Raw genomic sequence first — 12,434 nt, 5'->3', positions numbered from 1 at the left:
CTCTGTACACATTCATCCCTGGTATCTCCTTCTACTCTTATAAGGATATCAGTCCTACTGGATTAGATTCCTACCCTTATGATCTCATTGTACCGTAATTACCCTTTTAAAGGTCCTATTTCCAAATACAGTCTCATTGTTGGGTAGAATTTTAATATAAACTTGGGGGAACACAATACAGTCCACAATGCAAAGTGATATTACTTATAATTTCATCTTCTCCTCAATTTAATAGAATTTTGTAAAAGCATAAATTTCAAGTGGAATGATGTTCAATTTATTCACTGGTTAGGCAACATTTAACCCTAAGTCTTTATAGTCTTTATAGTATAAAAATGGGAATAATATATTGAAATCTAAACACATATAAAGTTTTTCACACAGCCGCACTTATATTCTTGCTCTCACCGGCTACAGTATTAATGTCGGTCATCTGTTGGCAAGAATTCAAATCAGAGATTTAATATTACTTGCTTTATGGAAAATTGAAATAACTGTATCCCATTTTCAAAATGAAACTTTACAATGTTCACCTCTCACTTCTTGAAACTCTTTCTGCCCTCACCTTTATGATATCACTTTCATAGGTTATTTGTCCCTTCTGAAAGATTTGATCTAATACAAATATATGTAAACCAAAGTCACCCAATAGACTGAGTTTTTGAAGGATGTTTTATCTGTAGTTTGTATCACTAACACATAGCACTTAGTACTTTATTCAGCACATATACTCAATAAGTTATGGTTGAATGAAAACACACACACACACACACACACACACACACAAAAAAAAACCTGAATAAATGAAATAAATGAATACATTGATGAATCCATGGCTGTAAAAGCACACATGTCTTTCAGTTGACCTGAAAACCAATGCTTTCAATCTCCTTACCTTTTTGGAAAATCCAGTGTTTCCAAGTTTTCATGTGATTATAGAATCTATTTAAACACACACACACACACACACACACACACACACACACACAAGCCTAAGCAACCGTCCTACCATTCGACAGTCCAGCCGGAAGCTATGATGTGCAATGAACACCAGGGGCTAGACGCTCAATGCAGGGGCTGCTGAGCTGCGGTGACTTGGAAGCTGCGGTGCTCGGGTGAGGCACCCAGAACCAGAGAGGAGGGAGCCTGATTCCAGGGTGGGTCACCCGAAAACTGTCCTCTTGCAATCCCCGACCCCTCTGGGGATGTCAGAGAACCAGTTTTGGCCCAATCCCCACAGGCCAGGCCGAGGGACCCCACCTGCCATAGAGACCCTGCTCACTCTGCAGACAATCTTCGAGCCACAGCGCTGCCCCAGGTGCAGCCAGCCAGGGAGGGATCGCAGGAGGTTAGCTCCAGGGCATGTCCAGCCCATCTCACCCAGTCCCACCCCACTGGCCACTTTCTAATTAATTTTCTTTTAATGTGCACGATCCCTGCACCAGGTCTCTAATATACATACACTATGCTTATATTCAAAATATTAGAATCACCACTTAACCTGCAAGTCCTTCCTGTATTGGAAAATTTACATAGAATATTAACTTAAGTATGATTGTCCAATTTGGGGCTTCTTGATAAGTGATTGATCGTCCATTCTCTATTCACACAGAGATGAAAAGGGGAAAAATCAGAGTCTGGGTGATGTTAGATGATTAAAGATAGTAATGAGGAGGTTGCAAGAAATTTTTTTTTACTACAAGCAGAAAAGACTACTATTGGATTTTACACAATCCTTTTCCTTAGATGTGGTTAAAAATAGAACTGTCAAATTACTGACGGGATTTAAGAATAGTGCTTATTGAAGTCAGGATATGTCCTAGGTAATTTCTCAAAGGTCATTTCCACTTCACTTGTATAAACATTGATGCAGTGGTTCAACGGATGATCAATGGCACATAGGAGTTTCACCTCTGTTGACTGCCAAAGGGAAGATTTAATATAACTCAACCTTTTAAACATACATTTCTCCTCTGTCTAGCACTGTGGTTCTCATCACTGTTTCTTTTTTTTATTACCACAAATATAAAACACATTGCCTAGAAGCACAACATATTTGCATAAATAAACTCAGTTATAGGTGGCAGCAAATATAAATTATGCCCTCTGGTTCTGTACAGTTGCCCACACTCAAGTTGAGAGAACATGAACTGATAATAGACTATGATGTAATAGGGAAACATCGCACTGTGGCTGAAACCATATCCTATGTGTTGGCTTTGTCCTCCCGCTCCCCCATTTTATTTTTAAGAGTTTCTATTAATTGTTATGGACACAGCTTAGGTTTGTGTCTTATTAAGCATTTTACTTGAGACCTTTTGTGCTACCCAGCACAAAATAAAAGTTGAAAATATGAGTAAATTAAATAATGAATAAACAATGCTAAATATATCATTTAAAGATATGCAAGGAAGGAAGAAGGAAAGGGGGAGGGAGGGAAAGAAGGAAGAAGAAAAATAGCATTAATTTCATTACTAGTCTTCAGTTAATATGAAACAGTTAAAAAAATACTAGACTCAGAGTACAGAAACTTGGATTCTGGTTTCAGATATGCTACTCAAAATGATGGAGATCTTAGGTGATCAATTACCTTTATAGCTGAAAACCACAGTTTCATAAACAGGAAAGACATCACAGAAACTCCTCTACTTTTTACAAGGGTTTTTATTATGTTGAATTGAGGCTTTACTTTGAAACACTTGGTAGATTTTCCCCTGTGGAAATTAAAGTGTTATCATTGTTTTCTTCATTATTAGCATCTTGAATAGTCATTGCTATGGCAGGTGGTTTATCAGGCTAATTATTTAAAATAAGCTTATTTATCTTTATAGTAATATAGAGATTAACCAACTATTTGAGTAAACAAAAAATATAAAATAAAAACAATATGACAAGAAATACTATTTGAATTATGTTTTTCTTTGGCACCAAGAGATGTTATTTTAAAGGAGGAAGTAACATTAACTTATGCATTTGATATTTAACCATGGCTCCTTGCTGCATGCTATATCTCCATATTGCAGTAAGAACTTGTATACAAGAAAGAAAGAAGATTGAGAGATTGTCAGAACCAGAGAAAGCCTGTGATTCCTAATCAATGAAATCTGTGAATGAGCTGATACTTATTGCCTAATATAGGCAGAATCTCCAATCCCCTTCTTTTTTGTCTAATCTGTTCAATATGATTAGGTATCCACACACAATATGCATCTCTTAACATATGTCAACTCTAGAACACACTGGGCAGCACACATACAGCATACTTTTTCCCTGTCTCCTCTCTCTCTCTCTCTCTCTCTCTCTCTCTCTCTCTCTCTCTCTCTCTCTCTCTCTCTTATTCCATTGAGATAAACATTGATATAAACTACTCAATCTTTTTACCTAATGATAAAATCAGACTCAATAATAAATATTGGTTCTTAAAATATTTCTGAAGTGATTAACTTGCTTGTCGAGGGAGGGAGAGAGAGAGAGAGAGAGAGAGAGAGAGAGAGAGAGAGAGAGAGAGAGAACGAGAACTCTATGTTCAAAATCTACCCGGAGTTCTTTAATCTGCCATTCCAGCTGTCTCTTCTTCAGATGTGTCATTTAAAATTAGAATCTTTTCCAAAAAAAATCCATATTCCTAATAATAGTGTTGAACTTTCTAAAAGTCTGTATATGCCATATAAATATAAAATTTTCCAACATGAAAGTAAGGTATTTACTGCAATGACTGAGGAGAATGTTGACTCACAAGGACAGAAATTTTTCAAATTAAATGATTTGTGTCCTGCTATTCAGGTAAATTAGCATTTGTCAAACACTACGACACTTGACACAATCTCTTTATTTTTTATGCCTTGGTAGGGCCATCCATTTACATTAACTCAGTAACCTATACATGTGAGGAAAGAAGAGTTAAATTTTTGAATCATTGGAAGTTATTATAAAAATATTTTTCAAATAATATATATTTTTTAATTTTGAAACTCAAATTTTGAAAATTTCACAGGGATTAGTGTTAGAGCCCCCAGCTAATCAGAGCACCCCCTTTCAGAGAGACTCACTCAATACAGTTCTGACATGTCAGCAAGGGAGCAGCAGTGGGAGATAATGTGTTTTTCCAGCTACTGTGCTTAAAATAAGGCAGATGATGACTCTCAGGAGTAGGTCATTTTATTTGTACTTTTAGCAGTAGCATGCATATATATAGGTGTTTTTTTCTCAAACTTTCATTTAGTAACAAAAATAATTTTCAAAAGTAGGTCTGAAGTTAAGGAACACATTTTTAAACTTTTTGAAGAAGTTTGTATATTATACATTCATCTATAAAATATTTTGTATATGCACAAAAATATTTAGTATATTATTTGCTCTGAAATAGAGGTTATATTACTTTATCTTTCCTAGAACAAGCACTTTAAGTTTAAAGAAATATGCCAATGTTATGTAAGTATAACAGTAAAGGCACTATTTTGTCTAGTTAGTTCACATGCATTTAGTGAATGTGATTTTACATACTAAGACCTGTGCCACTGGAAGTTGAAAAATAATTTTTACAGTTCAGATGGTACATCTCAGTGGTTGAACATCGCCCTATGAACCAGGAGGTCACAGTTCGATTCCCAGCCATGGCACACTACCCCCGCCACCCTCGGTTGCAGGCTCGATCCCTAGTAGGGGTTGTGCAGGAGGTAGTCAATACATTATTCTCTCATCATTGATGTTTTTCTCTCTCTCTGAAATCAATAAAATATATTTAAAAATAAAATAATTCTTACATATACTCTTCTCTTTGGATATACAATTTGGTTAGTTATTTAATACTAGAGGCCTGGTGCACGAATTCAGGATCCCTAGAATGGCCTGCGGAGATCGAGCCCCAGCTCGTGCCCCCAGTCTCACAGTCCCACAGCTCCGCCTGGCACCCCACCTTGGCCTGGCACCACCCCCTCACCTGCTCCACCATCCCTTCTGCGGGACAATCGATAGGGGCCAGGCCCCCTGCCTGGCTCCTTTAGCACTTGGGAGCCAGGCAGCAGCTCTGCTTCCCTGCTGCCACCACTGATCACCACCTGTGGAGTGATTGACAGGGCGATCTGGTCCCTGCTTGTACCCACCTTGGCCTGGTGCCGCCCACTCCTGCTCCACCATCCCGCCATGGTCCCGCTTTCATTGGGGCCCATCAGGGCCACCAGCAACTCCACTGCTGCCCACTGCCAGTACTGCATCACCGACGCCTACCATGTTCCACGCCGCCCCCTGGTGGTCAGCACACATCATAGCAAGTGGTCGAACTCTCAGTCTCCTGGTCTAATGACCACCCCAGGGGCTATTAGGCTTGTATATTAGGCTTTTATTATATAGGATAAAAAAGAACTGTCCTCGCCCTAACCGGTTTGGCTCAGTGGATAGAGCATCAGCCTGCAGACTCAAGGGTCCCAGGTTCAATTCCGGTCAAGGGCATATACCTTGGTTGCGGGTACATACCCAGGAGGGAGTGTGCAGGAGGCGGATGATCGATGTTTCTCATCGATGTTTCTGACTCTCTCTATCCCTCTCCCTTCCTGTCTATAAAAAAATCAATAAAATGTATTTTAAAAAATAAAAGAACTGCCCTAACTTACTATATTTCAATTGCTGAACAATAGATGCAATAATAATTGAACTAATTGAGAAAGTACTATGTGAGAGTTTCAATGTTAAGTACTATACTTCTATCAATGTGAGGTGAATTAAAATACTGCTACCATTTTGAGTAATCTGAGGTTTAGCAAAACCACAATTATAATTCAAGTAAGTGAAGAATTCAAGGCCAGATCAATCTTAATCGAGAAACTACTCTTAATCTCTATCTTTTATGTAATTTGTTATCCAAAGAAAAATATAGAAACATATCTACTATCTTTAATCTATCATATATGTACCTCAACCATTGATTGGTTCTAGTCATTCTTTTGAGGTTCACCAAGAAGACCAAAATCAGAATGTCATATTATTTGAATACCATGTTTTTTTCCCCATGCACAATTTCACTGAAATTAAATATGAATTTTTGAGGGACTCTACATATATCTAAAACATTATGACATCTACAAAGCTCAATCAATGAAGTTATTTAACAGCACAGAAAATATTTTAATTTAAAGTAAAAAACAAAAGTAAAAAAGATTTTGAATTTGTTTAGTAGATGATGTTAATATTAAGTTAACTTAATAAGAGAAATTAATTTAACATTAAAACAATCACGTTTTAATAGGGAGAAGTATAAAACCTTAAAATAAATAAATGGAATTGTGTGTTTTTGATAGCAAATATTTTCCAAACATATTTCCAAAAGCAATGTTGGCTTACACTTTTTCTGCAAGTCTAAATTAGTCAGGATTATAAAACATATGAGTTTCTCAGAAGAATCAGTGTTATGTGGAAGGAAAAGCATAGACCATTATTAGACCAATGCAGACTTCACTCTTGCTGTCCCTGCCCCCCATTGTGACCTCAGTTTTTTGAGCAGGAACAAATTTCCCAAACTGCTGAGAACCCTCATTTCTTCACCTGCCCCCTGAAAGGTTGATAGGAATATTACAAGGAGTAGCAGTGCGTGGAAACATCAGGCACGATGCCCCACCCAGAGCAGGTTCCTGAGAAAGGTTAGTTTTTTTTCCTCTCTGCTGTGACCAAACAGCTGTGGGACATTTGGGGGTAATGGAATACAGATATGTTACATAGACACCATTCAAAGGAAATTATAACATTTTAAATTACAATAGTTATTCTGCCATTTCCTAAAAATCAGTGTTTATCTCAGTCTCTACTGTGTAATTGTGACTTTCACAATGTCATTTCACTCTCTAATATTTCTATTCTACAACATGAAAAAAAATTGGACAAGAACCTTGTACAATTCTAAGATTTTTATGATTCTAATACTTCTCTGGCTAAAAACCACACACAGAAGTGTTATCTATTCGATCAGACATTAGCTCATAATTAAAGCACATAAAATTGAATGTTAATTACACCATGTTCTTTAAAGACCTGTTTTGTGCAGATTATTCAGGAGACAAATAGGAAGAATGAGGTTCAGCATTTTAAATACACAGCAATACCCAACTCATTTAACATATTTCCAAATCAGAAATTGTTTTTACACAATAAAGCCCTCCTGCATATGACTTCCAGAGGTTTAGTTATCCTGAATTAATCACTCACATAGTTTCAAAAGCAGTGTGGTTCTAAAATGTTTTGAAAAAGAAAAAAAACAAGGAACTCGGGAAGCTTATTTTTAAATTGTTTTGTAATGTATTTTTAATTTTAATTAAAAATCAAACATATAATTTAACTACATAAAGGGATGCTGATATCAAATAATTAATGTATAAGTAGATCTTGCTGCTAACTAAAATATGCATCTTTTTCTTTCATAAGAAAAACTCTTAAAACACAATTCGCAATGCCTTTCTAAAGTGTTTGAACCACTTTAAGTATGTAAACTTTATGTTTTAGTTACTCATGATTTCAGTGTGATAGAAATATTCTCAACATGGTATTTCAAGATAGGACATTACTTAAAATTCAGTACTGCTAGAAGTAGGACACAGTGGTTCTCAACCTTCCTAATGCTGTGACCCTTTAATACCGTTCCTCATGTTGTGGTGACCCCCAAAGATAAAATTATTTTCGTTGCTACTTCATAACTATAATTTTGCTACTGTTATGAATTGTAATGTAAATATCTGATATGCAGGATGTATTTTCATTGTTCGCGACCCACAGGTTGAGAACTGCTGGGAGGTACAAAGTCCAGTACAATAGATATTAACAACATGTGGCTATTTAAAATAATTAAAATTAAAAATTAATTTAACCAGTTACACTGACCATATTCATGTGCTCAGAGAGCCACATGTAGTTAGCAGCTATTCTATTGAACAGTACACATATAGAACACTGTGTCGACCTAGAGTCATTCTTTTCTTTTGCATGAACTCTAAAATAGAACATATTCTGAATGTTTCCATATTGGAATTATAATTTAATAAATTTGTTCAAACTTCTTTTATAGTCAATTCATAACATTCCAATAATCTAATTTAATTAAAGGCAACAGAGTGTTAAGTAATCAGAATGCTGAAATTAAGAAAGACTTGCAGATAAAATTTAAAATATAACTGTTTTTTCATCTCGTTGACAATGGGACAATGCCATGCAGAACACTGAATGACAAGAAAACTAAAATAAAAGGTGATGATGTTCTTGTGCCTGGAATCTGTGATTTATACTACAATTGCCCAATAGAAATACAATACAAGCCATGAGTATGAGCCACACATTTAACTTAAAAATTTCAAGTATCCTTATTAAAGAAAGCAATAAAAGCAAGTAAAATTAATTTTAGTAGTATACTGTATTTATTCCAAGACATCAAAGATATTATTTTAACATGTGATTCATATAAAATTATTAATGGAATATTTTCCTTTTTTTCATACCAAGTCTTTAAAACCTTTCACTTAAGTACATCTCATTTGGACTGGTCACATTTTAAGAACTCAACAGACACATGGTTCATGACTACCATGTTAAACAACACACACATATACAGTTTCAATCAGGAGCCATTCATTTGTTCATTTATTCAACAATATTTATTGAGCACAGGTTAGATGCTCAGTACTGTACCAGATGATAGGGTGCAGTGATGCATGACATTGTGTGCACTCACAGAGAACTTAGAGTCTAGTTGGGACATCACACAAACACACAGGAAAATGCAGTAGTGTGCAAAATATTTTTACATCAGAAATCCCATTCAGAACCGTTGGAAAAACAGAAGAGGAAAAATTAACCCAGGATTTAGTATTGATAAAGGCTTCCAAAGAAATGTCTAATTTAATACCTTAATAATCTATATGAATTGATCAGAAAATGCAAGGTGAGAACACAGGAAAGGGAGAATGGAATGTTCCAAGAGGAAAAAGCCTATGGAAAAGAGGTGTGTGTGACAATGAACTGCGTGTGTGTGTGTGTGTGTGTGTGTGTGTGTGTGTGTGTAAGACAAAGAGTAAAAGTAAGATATTTCCTATCTTTAGTGGGATTGCTGTATCTATTTTGCCTAAATTAATATCTATCCACATATTGGTTGCTAAGGAGTGGAAATAAAAGGCTTGTAGTATGAAATGAAAGAAGCTGGGAGTGGATAAAACCGGTTAATAAAGAAAATATTAGAAAATTACAAAGTCCTTAAGGAATTGCCCTTGATGCTACTACCAAAAGTCAATGTGCTTCTGTCGTGTAAGACTCCCTCCACGTTCTGCGTGGAGTAGGGTTCAGTATCTGAAAGAGGAGCTGCACAACAAATGAGAGAAAAAGACTCGAGATAATTTTGCAATATTGGGGGACCAGGCGGCAAGTCTCGAAGGACTTCCTCTATGCTCAGGCCTCACCAAGCTTTTATTGATCTGTGATGCACCCATAGCATAGCATAGGTGACCCCCTAGTAACAAGCAGACTAGCCCATCAGCAAGGATTTGCATAATAATAAATGGGGGAGTAGTTTCAGCTACCACTGTCTGGACAAACAGAGGTGGTGCCTAGCTCCGAGCTTTGCTAGGGCTTCAAAGGCACCCAGCCTTCGGGGGGTTTCGGGGAGTTCTCTGTCTATGCTTATCAGATAGTGAAGGCAATAAACAGTTTCCCACAGCTTCCATCAATAATAAAATCATTATAAAATTAGCAATGCTCTTGGTATATAGAATGATGTTCTTTACCCTGGAAATAACCTTCAGTCAAATAATGAATGCCTGAGGTAAAGGAATTTTATTTTTATAGAATAGGTTTTATTGTCACACTAGAGATCCGGAGCACAAATTCGTGCACCAGTGGGGTCCCTGGGCCTAGCCTGCAGGATAGGGCCAAAACTGGCTCTCTGATATCCCCTGAGGGGTCCCGGATTGCGAGAGGGTGCAGGCCAGGCCAAGGGACCCCACTGGTGCATGATCGGGACTGGAGAGGGATGAGGGAGGTTGCCCAGCCAGGGAGGGATTGCTGGAGTGCTCCAGGGCATGCCCGGCCCAGATGTCCAGCATGTTTCGCTCAGTCCCAATCAGCCAGACCCCAGCAGCAAGCTAACCTACCAGTCAGAGCATCTGCCCTCTGGTGGTCAGTGCACATCATAGAGACTGGTCGACCAGTCAACTGCCTGCCCCTTGGTGGTCAGTGTAGGTCATGGCAAGTGGTTGAGCAGCCTTAGCATATCATTAGCATATTACCCATTGATTGGTTGAATGGATGACCAGATGACTGGGCACTTAGCATATTAGGCTTTTATTATATAGGATTAAGTCCATCAATAGCTACATAAGTAAAAGTAAACACCAGCTTTCCTGGGATAAATATTCTGTAGCCCTAACCACAAAAATAAGTAAATAGATAAGTACATACCATTTTTTTATTCTTTCATGTTTAAAGCTAAATGTCTAACAGGAAACTTATCAGATTCTAATAATCACCAGTCAGTAGCCTAGTTTTGTGCAGCCTTTTACTGATACTGCAGAGAGATTACTGGATCAAAGCACAGATCAACTTAATAATTAAGAGGTAAAGGCTAAAATTTAATATTGTCAGATATCCATTTTAATGAATGATAAAGTTAAATTTTTATAGTTTAATAAAATCTGCCACAGAGCAATAGTAATTGGGTAAAGAAAGTAGAAATTGAATCAAATAGAATTGAGCCTTAAAAATGAGAAAATCATTGTGAATAGCTTGAGAAATATCCAAAGATCAAGTTCCAAAGGTTGTTCATCTATACCAGTGGTTGGCAAACTGCAGCTCAGCAAACCATGGCTCGTGAGCCACATGCGGCTCTTTGGCCCCTTGAGTGTGGCTCTTCCACAAAATATTGACTTCTGCGCATGGGCCACGAAGTTTCAATCACACTGTACATGTGTGCCCACATGTGGTATTTTGTGGAAGAGCCACACTCAAGGGGTCAAAGAGCCGCATGTGGCTCTCGAGCCACGGTTAGCAGACCACGGATCTATACTAATAAATGGGTAACATGCTAATTAGACTGGATGTCTTCCAGACAACCTTCTGGATGTCCTTCCTCACAAAGCTGGGCCCAGGCACCAGTGTCTGCCGCTGTGGCCCAGGAGAGAGAAGCCACCCACCCGCAGTCCCGGGCGCACCCACAGTCCTGGGCGCCTGCCCCCGGTCCCCTGCTGCTGTGGCTGATCTGGGGCCCAGGTGCCTGCGGCCAGCCATAAGCAGAGAAGCCCAGGTCCCGGGTGCCTGTGGCCAAAGGAGAGAATCCTGGATCCCAGGTGCAGGGCCGAGGCAGAGGCAGTTAGGGGTGATCAGGCCAGCAGGGGAGCAGTTAGGGGCGATCAGGCAGGCAGGGAGAAGTGGTTAGGGGTGATCAGGCAGGCAGAGGTGGTTAGGGGCAATCAGGCAAGTAGGTAGGTGAGGGGTTAGGAACCAGCAGTCCCGGATTGTGAGAGGCATGTCCAACTCCTCCAAGACAGTCAGACATCCCCAAGACAGTAGTTTTCAACCTGTGGGTCTTGACCCCTTTGGCGGTCGAAGGACCCTTTCACAGGGGTCGCCTAAGACCATCCTGCATATCAGATATTTACATTACGATTCATAACAGTAGCAACATTACAGTTATGAAGTAGCAACGAAAATAATTTTATGGTTGGGTCACAACATGAGCAACTATATTTAAAGGGCCAGAAGGTTGAGAACCACTGCGCCAGGGGTCCCAGATTGGAGAGGGTACAGACCAGGCTGAGGGGACCCCCCTGCCCGTGCATGAATTTCATGCACCTGCCCTCTAGTTTATAATAAAGGGTGGAGTTTAATATTGCAGTCATAATATTCAGAATCTTATAGATACCTTGAGAAGTTCCAGTTTTCCATTCTAATGAAGTGGAAAAATCACAATTATATTTCCATCTAACTTACTGTACTGGATGTTGTTCATGGTAGCAATTATACTTGTATACATCATTGTTCCTGAAACAGAATTTTAATGTATTTGTTCCCTAACAAATATCCTCAGTGTCTCTTAGGCACTACTAAGCTTCATCTCATCAAGTCAGTAGACATGGGATCAGAAGATTTTGACAAGCCAATAAAAATAACATAATACTCAGAGAAAAATACAAGTTTGTCCTGGAATTATTTTAAAAGATTTTCCCTGAAGTAAAAGTTAGAAAGCACCTGGAACCTGTCATTCTGTGATGATAATTCTGAACAAGGAGACACATGTACGTGTCAGAAATAATTCTGTTTCTGTGTTCACGATCTGGCTGTCATAGATATTTTGTGGCGAGAAAGAGGAGACATGCAGTTGGTGAATTAGGATGGAAATCCACTGATTTATTTTGTAGAGAATGTGAATTCTACTAATCCTCCTTTTATAGATTTACTGATTGAGCTGCTAC

This window comes from Myotis daubentonii, chromosome 3 (assembly GCF_963259705.1).
Source record: "Myotis daubentonii chromosome 3, mMyoDau2.1, whole genome shotgun sequence".
Lineage (NCBI taxonomy): Eukaryota > Metazoa > Chordata > Mammalia > Chiroptera > Vespertilionidae > Myotis > Myotis daubentonii.
Note: the sequence above shows the minus strand (reverse complement) of the source record.